General features: G+C 37.7%; 1 protein-coding gene and 1 pseudogene across 8 annotated transcripts in view; both read right to left on the bottom strand.

Moving 5' to 3' along the window:
- MRPL39 (mitochondrial ribosomal protein L39) overlaps nucleotides 1-23,140 on the bottom strand; it is a 235,389-nt gene that overhangs the window by 68,596 nt on the left and 143,653 nt on the right. For 6 of the 8 annotated variants that reach the window (XR_010138877.1, XR_010138875.1, XR_010138874.1 and 3 more), the window contains 2 exons: nucleotides 21,801-22,130; nucleotides 19,251-19,305 (listed from right to left, as the gene is read on the bottom strand). The gene's annotated coding sequence lies outside the window, so the exon portion shown is untranslated. Of the gene's footprint in view, nucleotides 1-6,105; nucleotides 6,343-19,250; nucleotides 19,306-21,800; nucleotides 22,131-23,140 lie in introns of those variants that run through there. The other 2 variants (XR_010138876.1, XR_008517471.2) reach the window with 2 other exon arrangements.
- Nucleotides 22,946-23,038, bottom strand: LOC112130572 (small nucleolar RNA U13; annotated as a pseudogene).

Below are 23,140 nucleotides of genomic sequence, written 5' to 3' on the forward strand. Positions count from 1 at the left end.
TATAAGATCAATAAAACAAAGAGTTATTTTTTGAAAAGATGAACAAAATTGACTAACATTTATCTAGAATAACTAAGATAAAATTGAAAAGACTCAAATAAATAAAATCAGAGGTGAAAAAGAAGACATTTTGACCAACACTAAAGAAATACAAAGGATCATGAGAAGGTATTATGAGTGGCTATATGTAAACAAAACTGAAAACATAGAAGAAATGAATAAATTTTGTTACACATACAACCTACTAAGGTTAAATTACCCTTTCTGATTTAAAAAAATTGAATATTAAGGGCAAAAATTTTGTAGAATGTCTGGGACATTTTTCATTTGGATTAATTCACCTTGAATTAAAATAACAGCAACTAAAAGTCATCTGAGGATTCAATGATAATTCAAATTGCATTTTAGTTCTAAAGCAATTAACTTTCAAAACTGTCAGTTTTAGGAAACACTATCAAATGGACATGCTGCCTAGGATGGTGCCTTTAGAAGAAGGTGCTGAATAAACATTTGATGAATTAACACATGCATTTTGAAATTGATAGTTGCACAGACTATGTTTTGTAAACTGGAGTGTTATAATATGGGAGCTCAATGTATTCAGTTGAAATTCCTGACTTAGTTATGTACTGTTTGTATAAACTTGAACATTTACTTAATTTTGTTAAGCTGCAGGTCCTACTGTAAAAATAAGGGTAAACATATAAGTACCTCTCAGGATTTTTTGAGAAGTAAGTAGGTGGCCCACAATAAATAATTTGCATTGTTTTTGGTCAGCAGTAGGCTTTAAAAATCAAGTACTATTATTAAATAGTAAAATTATGTAAATCTGTATGCTAAATATTAATTTCATGCTTCAGTTCATTTTATTTTGTAATATTTGGATTTTAATGTCTCAGCTAGTCCCTAAAGGAGTGGAATGCAAAATTTGAAGTCTTCTTTGAGTAAATGAACTGTATAAATCTCAATGCCAAGTTTGTTTAAAAAATTGAATTGCTGTGAGACCAACAAATGTCTTGCAAATATCTTTTAGTCTTTCATTTTCCCATTTTCAGTGTTTTCACTCCCTCCTGTCTCTCCTCTCTGGCTCCATTTACACACATTTTAAGAAATAAAAGCAATATATTTAAAAACGAGGCTGTGTCCTGCAGGGATGGGTGCTGCTGAGATCAGGTAAAATGAGGAGTAAAAGGGATGCCAAGCACTTTGCCAGACACATGTTGGTCATTCACCAACTGATGCAAAACTCAATGCAAATGGTTGAACTCTTAGTCACAGAACATACTGAGACTCTACTGCTGATCTTCCTGTGGTAAGACAGAAAGGGAAGCCCAAAGAAGAGAGTTACATGTTCCCTCCCTGTGAAATTCACCCCTTTTCAATAATCCCTTGGGGAACTGCCCAGCCCCTCATCTGTCCAGTTTTTGGTCAGGCATGGCCTTCTTTAACATTTATAGAGATTTACTGTCTCAGATACTATGCTAAATGCTTAAGTGTATGAAATCACTTAACCCTTACCACAATCCCATGCAGAAGATCTAATTACTACCCCATTTTACAGATGAAGAAAATGAGGCACAGAGAAGTTAAGTTTCTTGCCCTGCATCACAGCGAAGTGGCAGAGCAGAGATTCAAACCTAGGCATTCTGATGCAAGGATTTGTGCTTTCATCATCTTACCATCTCTGCAAAGCCTTCACCAATTGCCTCAAGCATATTTTACTGTAATTCCTCCATACTCACTTGGAATACATTTGTTTTCATAAATGTCTAGAGCATCACTGTCCAATAGAAATAAAATGTGAGTGATGTGAGCCACATACATAATTTTGAATGTTCTAGTAGCCACATTTTAAAAAATTAAATGGAACAGGTGAAAATAATTTTAAAGCCATACTTTATTGAACCCAATTGTGATGTTTAGTTTTATGTGCCAACCTGGCTACCCTACTGTGTCCAGTTGCTTGGTTGAACAAAAGCCTAGATGGCACAATAAAATATTTTTCAGATGTGATTAACAACTAAATCTGTATAGTAGATTACACTCCATATTGTGGGTGGGCCACATCCAATCAGTTGAAGGCCTTAAGAGCTAAGACTGTAACATAGAGGCTGGTGTGGTGGCTCATGCCTGTAATCCCAACACTTTGAGAGGATGAGGCAGGAGTATCACTTAAGCCCAGAAGTTCAAGACCAGTCTGGGCAACATAGTGAGACCCTCCCATCTCTTAAAAAAAAATGTTTTAAATTAGCCAGCCATGGTGTCATGTGCCAGTCATCCCTGCTATTCAGGAGGCTGAGGTGGGAGGATCACTTGAGCCTAGTAGGTTGAGGCTGTAGTGAGACATGACTGTGCCACTGCACTCAGCCTGGGCAAAAGAGTGAGATCCTATCTCAAAAAAAAAAAAGACTGTAACATAAAAAATTTACCTGTATTGTCTTTGCTAGGACTTTGTATTAGTCCATTTTCACACTGCTATAAACAATTGCCTAAGACTGGGTTATTTATAAAGGAAAGAAGTTTAATTGACGCACAGTTCCACCTGGCTGGGGAGGCCTCAGGAAACTTACAATCATAGCAGAAGGTGAAGGGGAAGCAAGCACCTTCTTCACAAGGTAGCAGGAGAGCAGGTGTAGGGGACTGCCAAACACTTTTAAACCATCAGATCTAGTGAGAATTCATTCACTATCATGAAAAGAGCATAAGGAAACTGCTCTTTGATTCAATCACCTCCCTCAACACAGAGGAATTACAATTTAAGATGAGATTTGGGTGGGGACACAGAGGAAATCCATATTATTCCACCACTGGCCCCTCCAAAATCTCATGTCCTTTTCAATTTCAAAACCAATCATGCCTTCCCAACAGTTTCCCAAAGTCTTAACTCATTCCAGCATTAACCCAAAAGTCCAAGACCAAAGTCTCATCTGAGACAAGGCAAGTCCCTTCCACGTAGTAGCCTATAAAATCAAAAGCAAGTTAGTTACTTCCAAGATGCAATGAGGGTACAGTCATTCCTGTTCCAAATGCCAAAACAAAGGGGCCATAGGCCCCATGCATGTCCAAAACTCAGCAGGGCATTCATTAAATCTTGAAGCTTCAAAATAATCTCCTTTGACTCCATGTCTCACATCCAGGGCATGCTGATACAAGAAGTGGGCTCCCAGAACCTTGGGTAGCTCCACCCCTGCGGCTCTGCAGGATACAACTCCCACAGCTGCTTTCACGGGCTGGTATTGAGTGCCTGTGGCTTTTCCAGGAGCACGGAGCAAGCTGTCAGTGGATCTACCTTTCTGGGGTCTGGAGGATGGTGGCCATCTTGTTATAGCTCCACTAGGCAGTGCCCCAGTGAGAACTCTGTATGGGGGCTCCAACCCCACATTTCCCCTCTACATTGCCCTAGTATAGGTTCTCCATGAGGGCTCTGCCTCTGCAGCAAACTTCTATCTGGACATCCAGGTGTTTCCACACATCCTCTGAAATCTAGGCAGAGGTTCCCAAAGCTCAACCCTTGTCTTCTTTGCACCTGCAGGCCCAACACCACATGGAAGCTGCCAAGGCTTGGGGCTTGCACTCTGAAGCCACAGCCTGAGCTGTACCTTGGACCCTTTTAGGCATGGCTGGAGCTGGAGAAGCTGGAATGCCGGTCACCATGTCCCAAGACTACACAGAGCAGCAGGGCCCTGGGCCTGGCCCATGCAATCATTTTTCCCTCCTCTGCCTCTGGGCCTGTAATGGGAGAAGCTGCTGTGAAGATCTCTGACTTGCCCTGGAGACATTTTCCCCATTGTCCTGGTTCTTAACATTCAGCCTCTTGCTGCTTATGGAAAATCCTGCAGCTGGATTGAATTTCTCCCCAGAAAGTGGGTTTTTCTTTTCTACCACATGGATAGGCTTCAAATTTGCCAAGCTTTTATGATCTGCTTCCCTTTTAAGCATAAGTTCTGATTTCAGATCATCTCTACATGAACACATATGACTGTATGCATTCAGAGAAAGCCAGAATAAGCATTTTCCATGCTTTGCTGCTTAGAAATTTCTTCTGCCAGACACCCTAAATTATCTCTCTCAAGTTCAAAGTCCTACAGAACTCTAGGGCAGGGATAAAATGCTGCCAGTCTCTTTGCTAAAGCATAGCAAGAGTGACCTTTATTCCAGCTTCTAACAACTTCCTCATCTCCATCTGAGACCTCCCCAGCCTGAATTTTATTGTCCATATCACTATAATTTTGGTTAAAATCATTCAACAAGTATCTAGGAAGTTTCAACCTTTCTCACATCTTCCTGTCTTCTTCTGAGCCTTCCAAACTCTTCCAACCTCTGCCCATTACCCAATTCAAAGTCTCTTCGACATTTTCAAGTATCTTTTTAGCAGTGCCTCAACTCCCAATACCAATTTCCTATATTAGTCAATTTTCACACTGCTATAAAGAACTACCTGAAACTGGGAAATTTATGAAGGAAAGAGGCTTAATTGACTCACAGTTCTGCATGGTTAGGGAGGTCTCAGGAAACTTACAATCATGGTGGAAGGCAAACGGGAAGCAAGCACCTTCTTCACAAGGCAATAGGAGAGAGTGGTCGGGGGAGCTGCCAAACACTTTTAAACTATCAGATCTAGTGAGAACTCACTCACTACCACGAGAATTGCATGGGGAAAACTGCCGCCATGATCCAATCACCTCCCATCCAGTCCCTCCCTCAACATGTGGGGATTACAATTCAAGATGAGATTTGAATGAAGATACAGAGCCAAACCACGTCAGGCTCCCATAACAAAACAGCACAGACTGAGTGGTTTAAACAAGAGAAATGTATTTTCTCACAGTTTTGGAAACTGGAAGTTCAAGATCAAGGTATTGGCAGGTTTGGTTTCTCCTGTGGCTTTTTTTTTTTTTTTTTTTTTTGGCTTTCAGACAAGGCCTTTTCTCTGTTCAAGAACATCCCTGGTGTCCTATTGTATTAGCCCCCCACCCTTACAGTCCCATTTAATCTTAATTGCCTCTTTAAAGGCTCTGTCTCCAAATACAATTCCACTGGGGGTTAGAACTTCAACATATGAATGTGGGGAAGAGACATGATTCAGTTCATGACACTGCCCGAGTTACCAGCCTGACTAGTCTGCCCTGTGGATTTCTGACTCGAAACTGCAACATCAACTCTTACCTTAATCTCCAGGCTGCTGACGCAGTCTACAAATATCAGAGTTGCCAACCTCCATAATTACATGAGCCAATTCCTTAAAATAAATTCCTTTCTCCTCTCTCTCTCTCTGTCTCTCATTCTTTGTGTGTGTGCATACATATGTGTATATAAATATACATGTGTGTTTACATATACATAAGTATATGTAGCACATACATGTGTATTTACATATACATAACGTGTGCATTTACATATACATATATGTATAATACACGTGTTTGTGTGTATACATAAATGTATATACATGTGTGTATGTGTATATATCCTATTACATATGTAAATTAAATATATAACATTTAATTATAATCTCCTATTAGCTCCACTTCTCTGGAGAGCCCTGATACACCAGTATATCTTAAGTGTTATTATTCCTACATGTAATCAATATAAAAATTATTAATGAGATATTTTACGTTTTATGCATACTATGTTTCTGAAATCTTGTTAGTATTTTGTGCTTACAGCACTTATCAGTTTGGACTGGCCACATCTCAAGTGCTAGTGATCCACACTAGTGAGCCACAATCACATGTGGCTAGTGGCCTTCATATTGGGCAGTGAAGGTCTAGAGCAGACAGGCAAGGTGAAGTGGAAAGAAGAACAAAAATGAAGACAGACCAGTGTTTTAACTCCACCCTGTCACTGAGGCTCAGTGAATGCTAGCTATAATTTCTATGCTCCTAACTGGAGAACTTCCCTGAGCCTTGGTTTTCTCATACATAAATGAGGGATAATAGTACCTCCCTTAAAGAGCTGTTATAAAGATTCATTGGAAAGCCCCTCACAGAGTGCTTGGTAAAGTGTAGATGCTCAATAAATATCAGGCACTTTTCTTTTCCTCTTAGTCTTCATATCTGTTTTCCTACCTTCCCTCTTCAAGGAAAAAGTCTGCTTATTTTACCTTTGTTTCCCCAGCCTGGCCTACTGGTAAGTGCTCAGGAAGTCATTGTAGAATTAATGAGTGGTCTTAAGTTCCTATAGTGGAATATATCCAACTGCTAATTTAGATTTTCCTTTAATAAATCATCCTTTAAAACATGTTGGCAAGACTTGCAAGTTGTGGAGCTGTTGACATTGTAGCTGGTGGTCCAGTGGAGAGATGGTCCAAGGTTTAGTTTGGGGATTGGAGGGAAGAGCCTGTTAAGGGAAAGGAAATGTGGCAGCATCACAAACAAAACAAACCAGATGAGATGAACCACAGGCATCTGTGTCATAAGAGTACAACAAAATTTTTAATTCAGTTACTGAAGATAAATTTGAAAAGTGTCAATGAGATGTATCCTTATGAAAGGAAAAAAATAGGAAACACATTCACCCTGGATCACAAAAATCTAGTTTAGATGAAAAGAATTTGCCCTGCCAGTGAATACATTAAAGATATGATTCATTTGCAAAAGTAAAATTTCCTGGTAACATGACATATTAAGAAGGCATCTGATGTATTAGTCTGGGTTCTGTAGAGAAATAGAACCAACAGGAGATATGGAAATATGATATATTATATGGAAATGGCTCACAAGAGTATAAAGCTGACAAATCCCAAGATCTGAAGTCAGCAAGCTGGAAACCTAGGAGAGCTGATGGTTCCAGTGCTCAGGCTGGCAGGCTTGAGACTCAGGGCAAACCAATGTTTCAGTTAGGGTCCAAAAGCAGGAAAAAGAAAATGTCTCCTCTGAAAGGCACTCAGGCAGAAAGAGCTTCCTTTAACTCATGGGAAGGTAAGCCTTTGTCCGCTTCAGGTCTTCAACAAACCAAACCATGTGGACCCATCCACATCATGGAGGGCAATCTGCTTTATTCAGTCTATCAGTTTAAATATTAATCTCATGCATCCAAAAACACTCTCACTGATATACCCAGAATAATGCTTGATCAAATGCCTGGGCACCCCATGGCCCAGTTAAGTTGATGCCTAAAATTAACCATTACACCTGATAAATACTCATGACAGATTTCTTTCAGAGCTTACCATGTCAGTAAAATTTGCTTGCAATAAATAGGTCTCCTTTTTCTCCCTACTTTGCTTCTTCTCAAGTGCATTATTTTCTTTCCCTCACCCTCATACAAGCTATTGGAGAAACACTTTGGAATGGGAACTAACATCTGCAGCACACCACCACCCCATGTCATGCTTATTACCAGGTACTCATCACACTGTGTCCCCACCAGAAGCTAGAGAACAGGAGAAGTCATCCAAGTGGCAACAACCTTGGGAAGCCATTGCAGCCCTAACTCTCTTGCTCAGCCTTGTCAATTCAAAAACTCAGTCTCGTCAAGGTGTCAAATTCGGTCAAACTTGGGAATTATAATTCACAGAAACTCGATTCAAGAGACTTCTGTGCAAACAAACAAAAAGCCATCTTATTAATTACAACAAGAAATACAACTTCCAAGGGGGATCTCTAGCTAAAGCATCCCTTCCTTGTAAAATTATATCAGAAGTCAAATTAGAATTGAAATACTAGGTTAGGGCAAAAGTAATTGCAAGTAATTGCGTGTTTTGCCTTTCAAAGTAATGGCAAAAACTGCAATTACTTTTGTACCAACCTAATGTTGATTGCTTGACTTGAATCTAGAGTAAGTGGAAGGTTGATTTAAGCAAGATGCTCAATTACACCAAGCGAAGAATGGCTGATGCTACAATTTCAACAATCATCAGACAGGAAAAAACTTGGAACCCAATTTTGCTAGATTTTTCTGCCATAATGTACCTCATAGATTCTTTGTTTTATTTTTTCATATGCCAGGTGAACCAACTCGCTATCTGTATAACACATTATTTGTTTCAAAAATATTTAACAAGTTACAAGTCAAGTCGTACTGGCCCATAAACTATTTTATCTCATTAAGATGATCCATCTTGCTGCACTCAATTTCCATAAGCTTTCAAAGAAAATATCACTGTTTGACTTTCTTTTCATTAATATCCATTTAATTCTTACAACAATTCTGTTCTGGTAATCAATTGCTGATTAATAAGTGATCACAAAATGTCATTACTCAAAATAATAAGCATTTTTATTAATATCATTATTATTCTCAGCATATTCTCCACATCATTTTCAGATCAGGTTACTGGTATAACTGACATTAGAATAATATAACATTTTTAAGTGATGTTTTGAAGCCCTCTTGACCATTCTTGGAAGAAGTAACTTTTCTATTCTCTACTAAACATTCTTCACATTTCATATTGGCCACTGCAGATATGCAGACATTCTTTTTATTCCTCAACACTTAAATACTCATACCCCTCTTCTGTTCTTAGAAATGCAGGGAATAACTGCTTCATTGGTCTGTTGGACTATTCCATCTTAAAATGTTAATGAAAGTTAAAACAGGTGATATCCTCTCTTAGACAAACCATTCTTCAATGCCTTAACCTAAAGGAGTTGATATATTTGAAATATAATCATGAAAGCAAGGTTGGTAGAGAAAACAATTGGTCTGGGAAGAGGAGATTGGAAGGTGAAGAATTAATCTATTCATTTAAAAGCACATATTGCCAGGCATGGTGGCTCACCCGTCATCTCTGCGCTTTGGAGGACGAGGCAGGATAGAATGCTTGAGCTCAGGAGTTCGAGAACAAGTTTGAGCAACATAGCCAGACTCTGTCTCTACCAAAAAAAAAAAAAGAAAGAAAGAAAGAAAGAAAAGAAAAATCAGCCGGGCATCGTGGCACATGCCTATACAACTCAGGAGGCTGAGTGGGGAGGATCATCTGAGCCCAGGGAGGTTGAGGCTGCAGTGAGCTATGATTGTGTCACTGCACTCCAACCTGAGTAACAGTAGTGACACCCTCAAAACATGAATACATAAAATAAAATTTAAAAACACATATTGACCCACAAGATGTAATTATTTGTTAAGAATGACCATTTGGTGACAAGCAGCTCAAGGAGGTAAATTTAGTCTTAATAATTTTTTTTAACTTTTTTTTGAGACAAGGCCTTGCTGTATGCCACCCAGACCATAGTGCAGTGGCACAATCACAGCTCACTGCAGCCTCCACCTCCCGGGCCCAAGCAATCCTCTCACCTCTCAGTCTCCCAAGTACCTGAGACTACAGGCATGCACCAACACACCCAGCTAATTTTTGTATTTTTTGCAGAGATGGGGTTTCGCCGTGTTACCCAACCTTGTCTCGAACTCCTAGACTCAAGCAATCTGCCCACCTCAGCCTCCCAAAGTTCTCGGATTACAGTGTGAACCACCTCACCTGGCCTAAGCTAACGATTTTTAAAATCACATTAATCTTTATAAAGGTCTTATAATCCCTGGCAAAGTTCCCATGCTACAAATCCAGCTTAGTAAAAAATGAGATGCCATTTAGGCATCTAGCCTTAGACCTCATACCTCATGATACTAATACTCTAAGGCTCTCATAAGGGGAACTCATACAAGTCTTAATACTTCACAGTTACTAGAATGCTGAGACCTCAGATGAAATTTTTTTCTTGTGGCTTTCTACAGAAAACCATGAAGTACGAAAAGTTGTTTTTAAGCTACTGTACTCATTTATTCAACAAATATTTGTCATGCATTGCTATGTGCCAGGAACTGAGGTGCAGGGAACACAGCCAGAGCAAGCGTGACCCCTGCCCTAAGAAAATTTGCAGTTTGAATAAATGCTCTCAGACCTGCAGTCATTCTGGGACTTTCCACACCTTCCTTCCTTTCTTTTCTTCTTTCTTTCTTTCTTTAGTGTTACCATCAAATTGCTACTATAGTGTAATACTTAAGAGAACAAATTCTAGAATTAAAATGCTAGGGTTCATAACCTAGTTCCACCAAGAAAAACAATTTTTAAAAGAGTCATAAATAATAAATAAATAAATAAATGCCGGAAGAAATTAATACTTAATAATTGAATAATTATAAGTATAATAATTATTACTTCATCAATGCTCTTATGTGAAGCAAAACTCTGACAGTAGGCACTCTAAAGTTCCAGAGAAACTCTCAAAGAGCATTTTTTTGTTTTGATCCCAACTACATTGCTTTTCCTTAAGAAATGGTTTTTACAATATTCTCAGACCACAATCCTTCAATATTTTAAAAATCATTCCATTAAACTTTGCTTTTCTATCTCCCTTGTGAACTCTTGGCCAGTGAGACATAGTTTCATTTTCACTTTTTCAAAATGATAGTATGAAAAAACAGAAGTGAAAGTATGAATCATAATATAATCAGGAGTTCATACTGAGATACCCATTTATAACTCAGAAAACCACGGGGTATTTCCAAACTGATGTCATTCATAGAAAGAATACCATGTGTTGTGGAAGAATAAGAAAAATTACCTAAACCAACTGGGGGATTTAGAATACATGTGGGATATTCCCAGCTAATTATTTTCATTAAAAAAATTTTTTACAAAGATCAACTATGTTTCAAATACTTACAGTGACAGTCATCTTGGAAATTACAAACTGGATTCTGGGTTATACTTTTTAATTACGATCAGTGAGACAATGGACATTGAGATTTTACTTTAGAGCACATAATGCATTATAACTGTATATAACTCAAATTTACTTATATAACTCAAGGTTTTATATATATAACTAAAGTTTTATTTTCCTTAAAGAGTTATATAAATACCAAAATAGCCATGAAATCCCATGTAGTTGTTTTACTTATAAGGAAGAATTTTTATAGGAAAAACTGTGAGCCCTGCTCAAATTATTAAAATTGGGCCAGACACGGTGGCTCATGCTATAATCCCAACACTTTGGGTGGTCGAGGCAGGCAAATCACTTGAGGCCAGGAATTCGAGACCAGCCTGGCCAACATGGTGAAACCCCATCTCTACTAAAAATACAAAAATTACCCAGACATGTTGGCTTGCGCCTGTAATCCCAGCTCTGAGATCACGCCACTGCATTTTAGCCTGGATGACAGGGTGAGACTGTGTCTCCAAAAAAAAAAATTATTAGAATTTATTATTTTTATTGTATTATTTTTTTGGGGGGAAATACATATAAATCTCATTTTTCCAACCAAACAATTAAAAATGATTTTTCCCTCTCTCTACTACATCCCACTACACTAAAATTTTTTAAGAACTTAAAAATGTTACAGTATACATGGCATAAATTAATGATCTTACAGGGATGAAACCTTTCCCAGGAAATATTCTCCTTTAGGTTGTGTACACTGGCTTGGAAAACGCTTTGGCTGTGTTAGTTCTGCCATATTTGCTCCTATGGTGGCAGCTTTGTCAGTTGTTTTGACAGATCCTAATATCCAGTTGTAAGGACAGGCCAGCTATACCACTTTTCAATCTGAATGTCCCTGTTGCCTAATCAGCCAACATCCCTGACATGGAAAAGTCATGCCACTCACTAATCTTGGTAATACCCTGGCCTGCTCTTTGGTTTCTGAGACCTATCCAAGAGTCCAGTGATAGACCCACAATCTCCTGTCCTAACACCTGTTATGAACTGCTTTGTTATCCTGAATCTTTCAGCGGGGACACAGGTGAATCTGCCAGTAGGATGGTCTGGCCCCATGTAATTTAGAAGTAGATTTTAAAATGTATCAGAAAATCAAGTTTCTCCTCATTCTATATACCAACAGGAAGTCCACATGGATTAAAGACTAAAAGCAACCCTTAAAAATTTTAGGAGAAAATGTAGGAGGCTCTCTATTATACTAAAGTTAAAAAAGATTTATCAACATATAAAAAGGTTTATCAGTTGTAACAAATGTACCATTCTGGTGCAGGATATGGAAAACGAATATCCACGCCTATGCAGGGGTGGAGGTAGGTATAAGGGAAATCTATGTATTGTCTACCCTATTTTACTATGAGCCTAAAACTGCTCTTAAAAAATTGAGTCTATTGAAATAAAGAAATAACAGAGCAAATCATTAAGTACACAATAAAAAAGAATAAATTTAATGACATTACCATTTTAAATTTCTATAATCAACACTATAAACCAAGTTAAAAGGCAAGCAAGTGACAGAAGATATTTACAAGACATTTGAAAAATATTTGCAATCTAGAATATTTTAAAAATCCTATAAATGAGGAAACTACAAAAAGTCCAGCAGATAGATAAATATAAACCTTCAGTTCACAGAAGAGAAGCTCTATATGGCCAACAAAGATATGTGGAAAAAAGCTGTCACTTGCTGGTAATAGAAACATGCAAATTAAGACAAGATACTCTTTCCTGTCCATCAGACTGGAAAATTTTCAAAAGGCTGACAATGACAAGTAATGGTAAGGAAGTAGGGGAGACAGGAAACTTACAAATTCTTAATGACTGGTAATTAATGAACATTGACATTTCACTAAGGCAGTGTAGCATACATTTGAGAAGAAAAATATAAGAGGTTAAAAGAGTACACTGGTATGATTTGGAAAACATTTTTGCACTATCTAGTAAACTTGGAAATTCAGGACTCAGCAAGTCAACTTCTAAAGCATAAAATCCAGAAACGCTTTTGCACAGGAACACTAGAATGCTCCCTGCAGCATCCTTTTTTTTTTTTTTTTTTTTTTTTTTTTTTGTAATTCCAAAATGTCTGCCATTGGGAGAATGGCTCCTCTTAGTTTCATCTGCCTCAACACTAAGCATCCACTTTCTCTTTAGGATCTTTCCATCCCTTTCTTCATGTAGTTGGAAGCCGGGCACTGACCCTATCTACTCACTCCCACTGACATTCCTCTCTCCTCCTCCCTACACTCCCCTATTCCCACGGGGATCTCGTTCTACCTTGGAAAATTCACCTTCTACCCTGCCTCTAGCCAAGATACGTCATCTAGGCCCACAACTCCTCCTTAATGTTTCCTGTTCTGGAAATGTTGCCTGACCTCTTCAGATTTAAGGAACTGAAAATTAACAGCCAGAAACATTACCTATCTTACAATTCCCAGGGCCAGTTACCTTCCTGAATGAGGAGGAACAGGCAGAGAAAAATATGTATAGAGAGAATAAAAAGCATAGATTAATAACCTCAAATATTATCTTACCATATTCTTCTCCTAGCAAATCTTTGGACAGTGACACCCCCACACGCAAACTGGTGCTTGGTTCTGTGGGTAGAGGAAGAAAGGGAAGCCTGGACATCTGGTGAATTTCTTGGCTCACCTGAAAGTTTCTGCTTATACCTGGAGTAGATGCACCCTCTTTCATCAATATCCCTTTACCGCCCTTATCCTCCCCACCTTGGGAACTTGGCACAAGTATGGGCAGAACTTCCCCTGAACATAATTAGGGAGAGAGGTGCCCTGCCAATATAAAAGACAACTGTACAGGGGACGGCCGTGTCAATAACTGCAGGTGACTTGGGTGTTCCAGCCATGTTTTCTTCCTCCTCAGTCACCATCCTCCTCCGAACCTCTGTGCTGAAAAAGTCAGAGACAGCCACTCATTTCCATTTAGGGGAGTGGAGTGAATCTGGCTGTCATATTGGTGTCCAACCCTTCTCTCACCCACCATCCAGCAACAGGATGGTGTTCCTCTTCTTTTCTTCTCTGCACCTTTCCATTTCTGATATAATAAGTGAATATACAAATGAATGAAAAGTCAAAAATCCTCCCATACTTCCCTTAGTTTACATATGTGAAGAACTGGGTATGTACTTGACCCCATTTTCTCTTTGGTCAGCACATAAGCTGTTTTTAGGTGTTTTTTGTTTGTTTATTTGTTTTTTGTTTTGAGATGAAGTCTCACTCTGTCTCCCAGGCTGGAATGCAGCGGCATGATCTCTGCTCACAGCAGCCTCTGCCTCCCGAGTAGCTGGGACTACAGGCATGTGCCACCACACCCAGTTAATTTTTGTATTTTTAGTAGAGATGGGTTTTCACCATGTTAGCCAGGGTGTTCTCAAACTCCTGACCTCAAGTGATCCACTCGCTTCGGCCTCCCAAAGAGCTGGGATTACAGGTGTGAGCCACCATGCCTGGCCCCATGTTTTTAGATTTAGATTTTTTTAATTTATTGGTATTATTCGTTTCACTCTGATTTTGCTTTTCTAAATCTCACTGTGTATTGTGAACATCCCTCCCATTTGGGACATTTATATGTCCCAATACAACTAAATATGATTCTCTTTAAGAGCTGCCTCATTTTCCATTGCGTGTGTGTGTGCAAGAACATGCACAAGTGCCATGATTTAATCAGTTACCCATTGATGGACATTCAGACAGCTTATGATTTATTGTTACTACAATGATACAAATAGTATTATGTCTATACATGTTCTATATCAAGTGTGATTTTAATATGTAAGAATTCAATAATTTGAATTCCTGTGTAACGTATAGATGTTTTAATTCAAATAGTTGCTGCTAGATTTATTTTCCAAAACAAATGGAGGAATTCACGTGTCTCTCATAAAAGTGAGGGAATGCTCATATCCTTGACTATTTGCCAGCATTAGTTGTTATTGCTGGTTTGAACATTTGCCAGTCAGACAAGTTAAAAAAATATATATTGTAATTCCAATTCAGTATGAGAATAGAGTAAGGGTAATGATGTCAGTCCCAAACAAAGCAAACAGTGCCTGAGAGCCTGAAATATTTGGTTGTACACTGGTATCTCTTTCTCTGCTTGACCCTGGCTCAAAACCTACATTCCTCCATACAGAGGTCTGAGAAAGTTGGAAAGATCCAGTGTTTTCCTTAGCAGTGTTTTCTTTCAGTTCAACAGGATTATGTCAACTGTTATTACAAGGAAAGGCCGTCGACACACCAGTGTAAAAAGGAAAAGGTGGGTCCACTGACTAAAATTAATAAAAGGGCAAACACACATAGAAACAACTTTAAAACCTAACAGTCACAATAATACCAAGGAAACTGGCAGGACAGGGCTAGCCTCAATGCCTATATACTCAGGGTATCTCCTGAACTTTTACCGCCTAATTTAGGAAATTAACCACGAGATAGCCTTGCAAAGGTCTAACAGGGGTATTGATATCAGAGTGGGTTTTAAAAGTGTATTAACTATAATCTTACTTTCAGCCTATTTGATTCTACTTATTTCAGAACTATTAATGACGTTTGTGGATATATATATATATATACAATCTGGACTATCAGACTATAAGCTTAAAATCAGGAGACTCTTTTATATATTTTTATAATGCCTCAAATCTAGCATAGTATCAGGTATAGAGTATATGCCCCGAGTCTAGCAAAGTGTCAGTACAGTTCTGTAAATGTTGATTGCAGAAACTGAAAGACCATCAGCATGATAAACCACTGGAAATACTGACACAGATCTGTTGACAGATCAGTGCAATGGACTGTATTGTGTTCCAATTCATACGTTGAATTCATATGTTGAAGCCCAAAGTTCATATGTTGAAGCACTAATGCCTTATGTGACTGTATCTGGAGATAGGGTCTTTAGGAGGTAATTAAGGTTAAATAAGGTCATAAGGGTGGGGCCCTAATCTAATAGTACAGTGGCTTACATGAAGAGGAAGAGAGAGAGAAACCTCTCTCCTTCTCTCCAGGCACGTGCACCTGAAGAGAGGCGATGTGAGCACACAAAGAGAAGGCAGCCATCTGCAAGCAAGGAAGCAGGCTCTCACCAGGAACCCAACTGGCTGGCACCTTGATCTTGGACTTCTCAGCCTCCAAACTGTGAGAAAGTAAATTTCTCTTGTTCAAGTCAACCGGTCTATGGTATTTTGTTATGACTGCCCAATCAGACTAAAACAATCAGAAACCCCGTGACAAGTCTAATGCCTTTGATTGGTTTAATGACAATGAATGAAAAAAAAGAACAATTACTTTTTTCAAATCATTCTGTAATATAGTCATCATCCAAGAATGAATTATAGCACAATACATGGCATTATGAATTGAAGAATAAGGACTAACCCAAAGGCTTGAGAATAGAATGTAACAAAGTAGGGAAGTGAGAAAAAAATATTAAAATGTGCCATAAGTCACATTTAACAAAAAAAAAAAAAAAAGATTTTGTTCTATGTGGAAACTTTTACTCAGCCTACATATTATTTGACTCTAAGTTTGATTAGCTGTGATAAAGTTCGAGAAACATTTTGGCCCCATTTTCTTAGAGTTCATCAAAGATTGCTAAAAAATCACGTAAGTGTTGCTCTTAAGCTATAGCCCCAATATGTTTTTCTAAACTGGAATACGGAAACTCATCCAGTGTTTCTCATGAAGCACAGGATCCCACCAAGAAAAAGAAATGTCATTTATTTCTCATATTTGTCTCATATTACATTTTTTATAGAAAGTTGGTTAGAAATTTGCAACCCAAAATTAGCAAGAAAAGTCTATGATAACCTCACCCTCACTATAGATTCCTTGAATAAGGGTTGCCTTTATAGAGGAATTAACCGAAAAATTTAAACATGCTTTACATATTTACCATTATGATGCCTAAAATGAACATACCAGTGCAGATTTAGAAATCTAGATCAAAGGCACCTTTTCACATTTTACTCATTTTTTAAGTAGTAAACAGAAGGATGTTCTAAGCAATTAGCCCAGAGATGCTTGACATTTTCACAGCAATCCGATCAACTTAACAGGGACATATTTGCAATGGCTTGGTTCTTCTGAACGTAACAGCTTTTTCTCTTCTTTTCTCTTTTTCTTTTTTTTTCTTTTTGAAATTCAGAATTACCTCTTTCAGTTGCTAAGGTGATACCCTTAATTTCTAGGGCATTCTGACATATTTGTCAGCACCATCTCTCCAACAACTTTAAAAAATTGTCATAGTGATAAATGAACTTTTGAAAACTAAAACTCAAAATTTTATTCTGTTATCCTTTATATACTTTTTTATTGATAATCATGAGCCTTATTAATTGGATTCATCACCTTTCCCTGTGGCCAAAACTTTGAAAGTAGAATTTTGAGTTTTATTCTTTATTATATCATTTCGCTCTAAAATATGTTCAAATAGATTTTTCTACACTGTGTAGTATTGTACTATGTAAAGAACGTTTGTAACTAGGTCAACATACACTGTTTCTAGGCACCACTAAGGAAATAACTGTGTTATACCCATAATAGAAAATTACCAGAGTAACAGGATTAAAATGACTCATTAGGCCTTTGATTGGGGTGCTCTGTGCTACAGGTAGTGCCAAATCGAAGGCTCTGAAGACTCATGTTGTGAAAGTTTCCTTGAGAGGTCAGAAGTCACTCTTTCAAAATACAAAGACTCTTTCAAAAAACAGATGAGTGAGTGCACTGGATCTTGAGAAAATGGGATATGGCCCCTCTTTCTCTCTGAGAATGAACATGCAGTTTGAGTAGTCTGAATCTTGGAGGAAACAGAGGAAGCTGGTCTACACAACACCTTTCTCTGCATAATCTAGAAAGGTAAAGAATAACCAACCACTGCCCTGCAGGGTGACAGCCACCAGAGTGAGACTGACAGGAGGACATTTGGAAGAAGCACCTGGATCTGAAAAGGAAGAATCCATACATCTTCCATCCCTGTGCCTGAGAAAAAGGACTTTCAGAAAGATGAAGAATTTGGTAGCCTAGAAAAGAGGGATCTCTGCTTTATATACAAATTCTGATACAGTGTCCTATATGAATGTTTTATTCATTCATTCAGTACTTCTTATTGCTGTCTGTGAACTAGATACTAGAAAAGGATAAAATACTGAACAAGCATATATGACTCCTGTCCTCATACAGCTCATGTCTAACTAGGACATGTAAATCTGGGCACTCATTCTGTATGTCTTTCCTTATCTACACAAAATTTGTCAATGCACCCTACTGTCTCTATCTTCAAAATAGATCCAGAATTTGGCTGTTTATCACAAAACATCAACTTGGTGCACGACACAGTAATTTTTGCCTGTATTATTGCAACTACCTCCTACCTGACCTACTGTTTTATAATAAGTTTGTCCAGCTTCAGCATATTCTCCAAAGAACAGACATAGAGATTCCATGAAAACGTAATCTCACTCCTCTATTCACAACCTTTCAATGGCTTTCCATCTCACTCAGAATAAAAACTAAGAGTCCTTACCATGGTATACCAGGACCTACATGAGCTGGCCCCATTACTTCTCTGACTACATCTCCTCCTCCCTCCTCCCTTATTCATTTCACCTTAACTAAACGGCTCATCACTCGTCACTGTTCTTTGAACAGAGCAGGCAAGCTCCTTGCTCAGAGTATTGCACTTCATACACCCTCTGCCTGAAATGTCCTTTCCTCTGCTATCCAAATGATCTCAGAGAGCAATGGAGTGCACATGTAAAAAGCTTAAAATTTGCATTTCTTTTTAAATGTTTTTCAACTCAAACTGTTCATTATTTGGTACTGACCTCATGCCCAATTTGGTTATATTAGCAAAGTTCTTTATTATATGAATGCTATACAAGTGCTTTAATCCTGGCTTAGAGTCTTTTTCTCCACCTGGAGGGCATATATTCTGGCTCTAATTCTAACTATCAACACTGTATACTTAATAAATATTCACTTTTGTCAGACCTTAATTTTAACATAAATCATAATTAATACAGCCTCACTGGTGGCATCAATTAAATCCACAAATGCCAAAGTTGAACTAATTTTCTTTAAAATGCTATCAATTCTAGATGCAATTTTGCACACATATTTGTCTCCAATACCTCACAAAACCCTACTGATTAAAAAAAGGATACAAGTATAAAATAGAACAGTCATATAAAAAAGATAATGTGGCAGAGAAATGGAGGTGTGTGTACATACTTTACCAACAAATAAGAAATGTCAACATATTTCTGAAAGATCAAAAATAAGTGGGAGTGGGTTGATAAAACAAGCAGGAAAAGTTACTGCAGTAAACTGCTAAGTATCTGCAAAGCTAAAAGCCAATCATATAGATGAAACATCTTGTATCATGATTTTCTAGGGCAGTCTTTAACTTATTTTCCTAGAATAATTAACAGAAGCCCCCACTTATCTCAAAATATGCCTGTTTAGAAGACAATTAAATGACCATTATCCCTATGGAAATTCAGTTTTAGTTTCATAAGAAGCAAGAAAAATGTACACTGATTACAGTACACGTGTTCTAGAAAGAATACTAACCCACCTGGCAAACTTCATCAGCTTCTTCCACCCCATTCAGAGTCACGTGCTTTTGTCTCCTGGGTAAAAAATAAAACAAAAGCCTTTTCTTTATAAACTGAATGTCTAAGTAAGCGAATGTTTTGAAGGTGAATATTGATGCCCACAGTAAATCTCTCCTCATCTGGAATTTTGAGACCCACAGTCTAGCAGCTACTCCTTTTCATCCTGAAGTGAAGAATGCCACTTCCCACTCAACTCTACCACACACAGAGAGAGCTTGCCATCACATCACCACTGCACCAGGAAGGGGGAGCTGCACTAGCAAGCCAGTCCTCTTCTCTTAAATATGAGTGGCCAACCAATGATCACCAGGCACATAAAGTACACCAGCTGCCTGAGGAGAAAGACCAAAATACCAAACAAAATGACTGGTCGCACAGGAAACTCCACTAATTAGACAGTATTTTTATTATTTTACATAGATAGTTTTTGTTTGGGTTTGCCTACATGTTCTTTCTAAGCTACCCAGTATAGGGTATTTTGTTACAGCAGCTCAAAGAAAGACAGGCAGTAATATGGTTTAGATGGGTCCCCACCCGAAATATCATCTTGAATTGTAATCCAACTTGTAATCCCCATGGGTTGTGAGAGGGACCTCGTGGGAGGTGATTAGATCATGGAGGCGGTTCCCCCGTGCTGTTCTCGTGATAGTGAGAGAGTTCTCATGAGATCTGATGGTTTTATAAGGAGCTTTTCCCCAATTCGCTCTGCATGTCTCTCTCCTGCCACCATGTGAAGAAGGATGTGTTTGCTTCCCCTTCTGCCATGATTGTAAGTTTCCTGAGGCCTCCCCAGACATGCTAAACTGTGAGTCAACTAAACCTCTTTCCTTTATAAATTACCCAATCTCAGGTATTTCTTCATAGCAGCAAGAGAACAAACTAATACAGGCAGCTAAGACTGATATTTCAGTTTTACTACAGAAAAACACACTTGTCATGTATTGATAGAACTCAGTGTATTAAGTACTTACTTTTTGTATATTGGATGTTAACTTTTAAGAAGATTATATATTAGAATTTAACTTTTCATTGTTATCATTCATTGGTTCATTCCACAATATTCAGTAGTTGTCCATTATATACAAAGCCATGGCATAGATACACAATGTAACCTTAAAAAATGTATAGATTACCCTGAAATGTTCCAGGAGGAATTTTAAAAGGGTGCAACCAGTTTAAAAAATAGTTTGGCAGTTCTTCAAAAGGTTAATCATATAAGTTACTATAGGACCCAATAATTCTACTCCCAGGAATACGTCAAGAGAAACAAAACCATATGTATATTCAAAAATTTGTATGTTTATGCCAGCATTATTCATAATAGCAAAAAAGTGGAAAAATTTCAAATGTCCATCAACTGATGAATGGATAAATAAAATGTGGTGTATTCACACAATGGATACTTACTTGGTGACAGAAAGAAGTGAAGTACTAATACCTGCTACAACATGGATGAACCTTGAAAATACTTTGCTAAGTTAAATAACATATTGTATGATTCTATTCACATGAAATATCCAGAACAGGTAAAATATAGACACAGAAAATAGATTAGAATGTGCCAGGGCTGAGTCAAGGAGTCCACTCCCTTACCTTCAACTTTCCCTTGAGATCAGCACAAGAATGAAATTAAGAAATTCTATGTTGTGAGATCGTTAATGCAAGATGTCAATGAATCATAATGTTGGTTGTGTAAGCTGGCAAGATTTTAATGCCCCAAAAGTTATTTTCCATCCATTAAATAAAAGGAAAGCACTAGTATTCTTTTCGCTTTGTTAAATTATTATCCTTTTGTTCCTTTATTTGTATTATATGAAACTTCAATAAATTAGTAGGATAAAATACATTACTCAAAAAAAAATAGGTGTGGAATTTTAGGTCAAAAGTCAAGTACATTATCCTGACTTCTGAAATGTATCACCAATTACTCCCCCAAAACTTTGGACCAATTTATATGCCCACCAGGGGCTCATGAATGCTTTCATTTTTCTGAAGGCTTACCTACTCTAGATATTATTTTTGCTTATCTAAACCAAGATTTTAAAAACCAGATTCTTTAAACAGAGGTTGTAATGACAGAGAAAGTAAATAACAACAAATTATAATGACAAATCATCTGAGCTACTTTAGAGTATCTATACCTTCATTGAAATCCAACTCTCACTATATGTGGTTAAATCAAGCCAGGATCTGATTATATTTATGATTTTGTCAGATTGTAGCATTTAGAAAAATGGTTAGCTTGTTCTTTTGAAATATCATGGTGAATACCATGAAGCAATGAATTTTGCTACCACAACTTCTTTTTATATATTTCCCAATGTGACAGGTAAAATATCAGAATATAATAATTTCTCATTGTCCTGCCTTCTGAGTTAGGAATAAATGTTTTTAAACATTGTTCAGCAAATTGGGTCTTTTGATGTAAAGTATGATGTATTTATGACCTATTGCTACCTTATAATTACCACAAACTTGGCTACTTAAACCAATCAAATTTATTATCTCACAGTTCTGTAGCACAGAAGTCTGGTGAGCTCAGCTGTTTTCTCTGGCCTGGGTTTTATAGGCTGAAATCAAGTTGTTGGCAAGCTGGACTAGTATTCAGAGGTTCTGAGGGAGAATTTTCTTTCAAGCTCATTCAGGTTGGCTGTCAGAATCCAGGTATTTGGGCTTCAGAGGTGAGGTCTTTGCTTTCTTGTAGGCTGTGAACCAAGAGCCTCTCTCAGGGACGTAAGGTTGCCTGAATTCCTCCATCTCCAGATAAGCTAGTGTGCTTTGAGTCATTCTTACACTTGGAATCTCCTTCACTTCTTCTACTGCACCCCTTCTGCCTGCAGCTAGAGAAAGTTATTTGCTTTTAAGGGATTACGTGATTAGAATGTGTCCATCTTACATCAAGTATTTTTAATCAGATTAAAAATACGGAGATCAATAAGACAGTAATCCTGCCCCCAAGGAACTCACACACAGTTTAATGGAGACATTACTTTTTTAAATTATAGTTTAAGTTCTGGGATACATGTGCAGAGCGTGCATGTTTGTTACATAGGTATACACATGCCATGGTGGTTTGCCGCACCCATCAACCCATCATCTACATTAGGTATTTCTTCTAATGCTATCCGTCCCCTAGCATCCCACCCCAAGACAGGCCCCAGTGTGTGATGTTCCCCTCCCTGTGTACATGTGTTCTCATTGTCAGCTCCCACTTATGAGTGAGAACATGTGGTGTTTGGTTTTCTGTTCCTGTGTTAGTTTGCTGAGAATGATGGTTTCCAGCTTCATCCATGTCCCTGCAAAGAAGATGAACTCATCTTCATCTTCTTTTTTTTATGGCTGCATAGTATTCCATGGTCTACATCTATTTTTTAAGGAAATAATTCTAGTAATGTTCTTTGACCCAGTAACTCTATGTTAACATACTAAGGAAATGTTAGATGTAGCTTATATAAAAATAAATATTAAAATGTAAAAAATAGGCTATAAAAATTGTCATTATAGCAGAGTATACAACAGCAAAATTGCTAACAACCTAAATGTTCAGCAAAAGTGATAAGTTAAGGTACACCCACATAATGAAGTGCTATAAAGTCAATTAAAAGTATATTGTAGATAGGTACTGATTAACATGTAAAAGTTTTTTTTTTTTTCACATCGTATGGGTAATGTGCCAACATTTGAGTGAGGTACATCTCACACATCAATGGGAAGACCCAAGCATCACACTTATGAACTACAAAAGGATCAACATAAAAAAGTAAAACAAATCAACAACAAAATAGTATTACAGTGAAGCGTCTGAAAGCATATGCTCCAAAATGTAGTTTTTTTTCTGTCAGTCTGCATC

Source organism: Pongo abelii, chromosome 22, assembly GCF_028885655.2.
Source record: "Pongo abelii isolate AG06213 chromosome 22, NHGRI_mPonAbe1-v2.0_pri, whole genome shotgun sequence".
Classification (NCBI taxonomy): Eukaryota; Metazoa; Chordata; class Mammalia; order Primates; family Hominidae; genus Pongo; species Pongo abelii.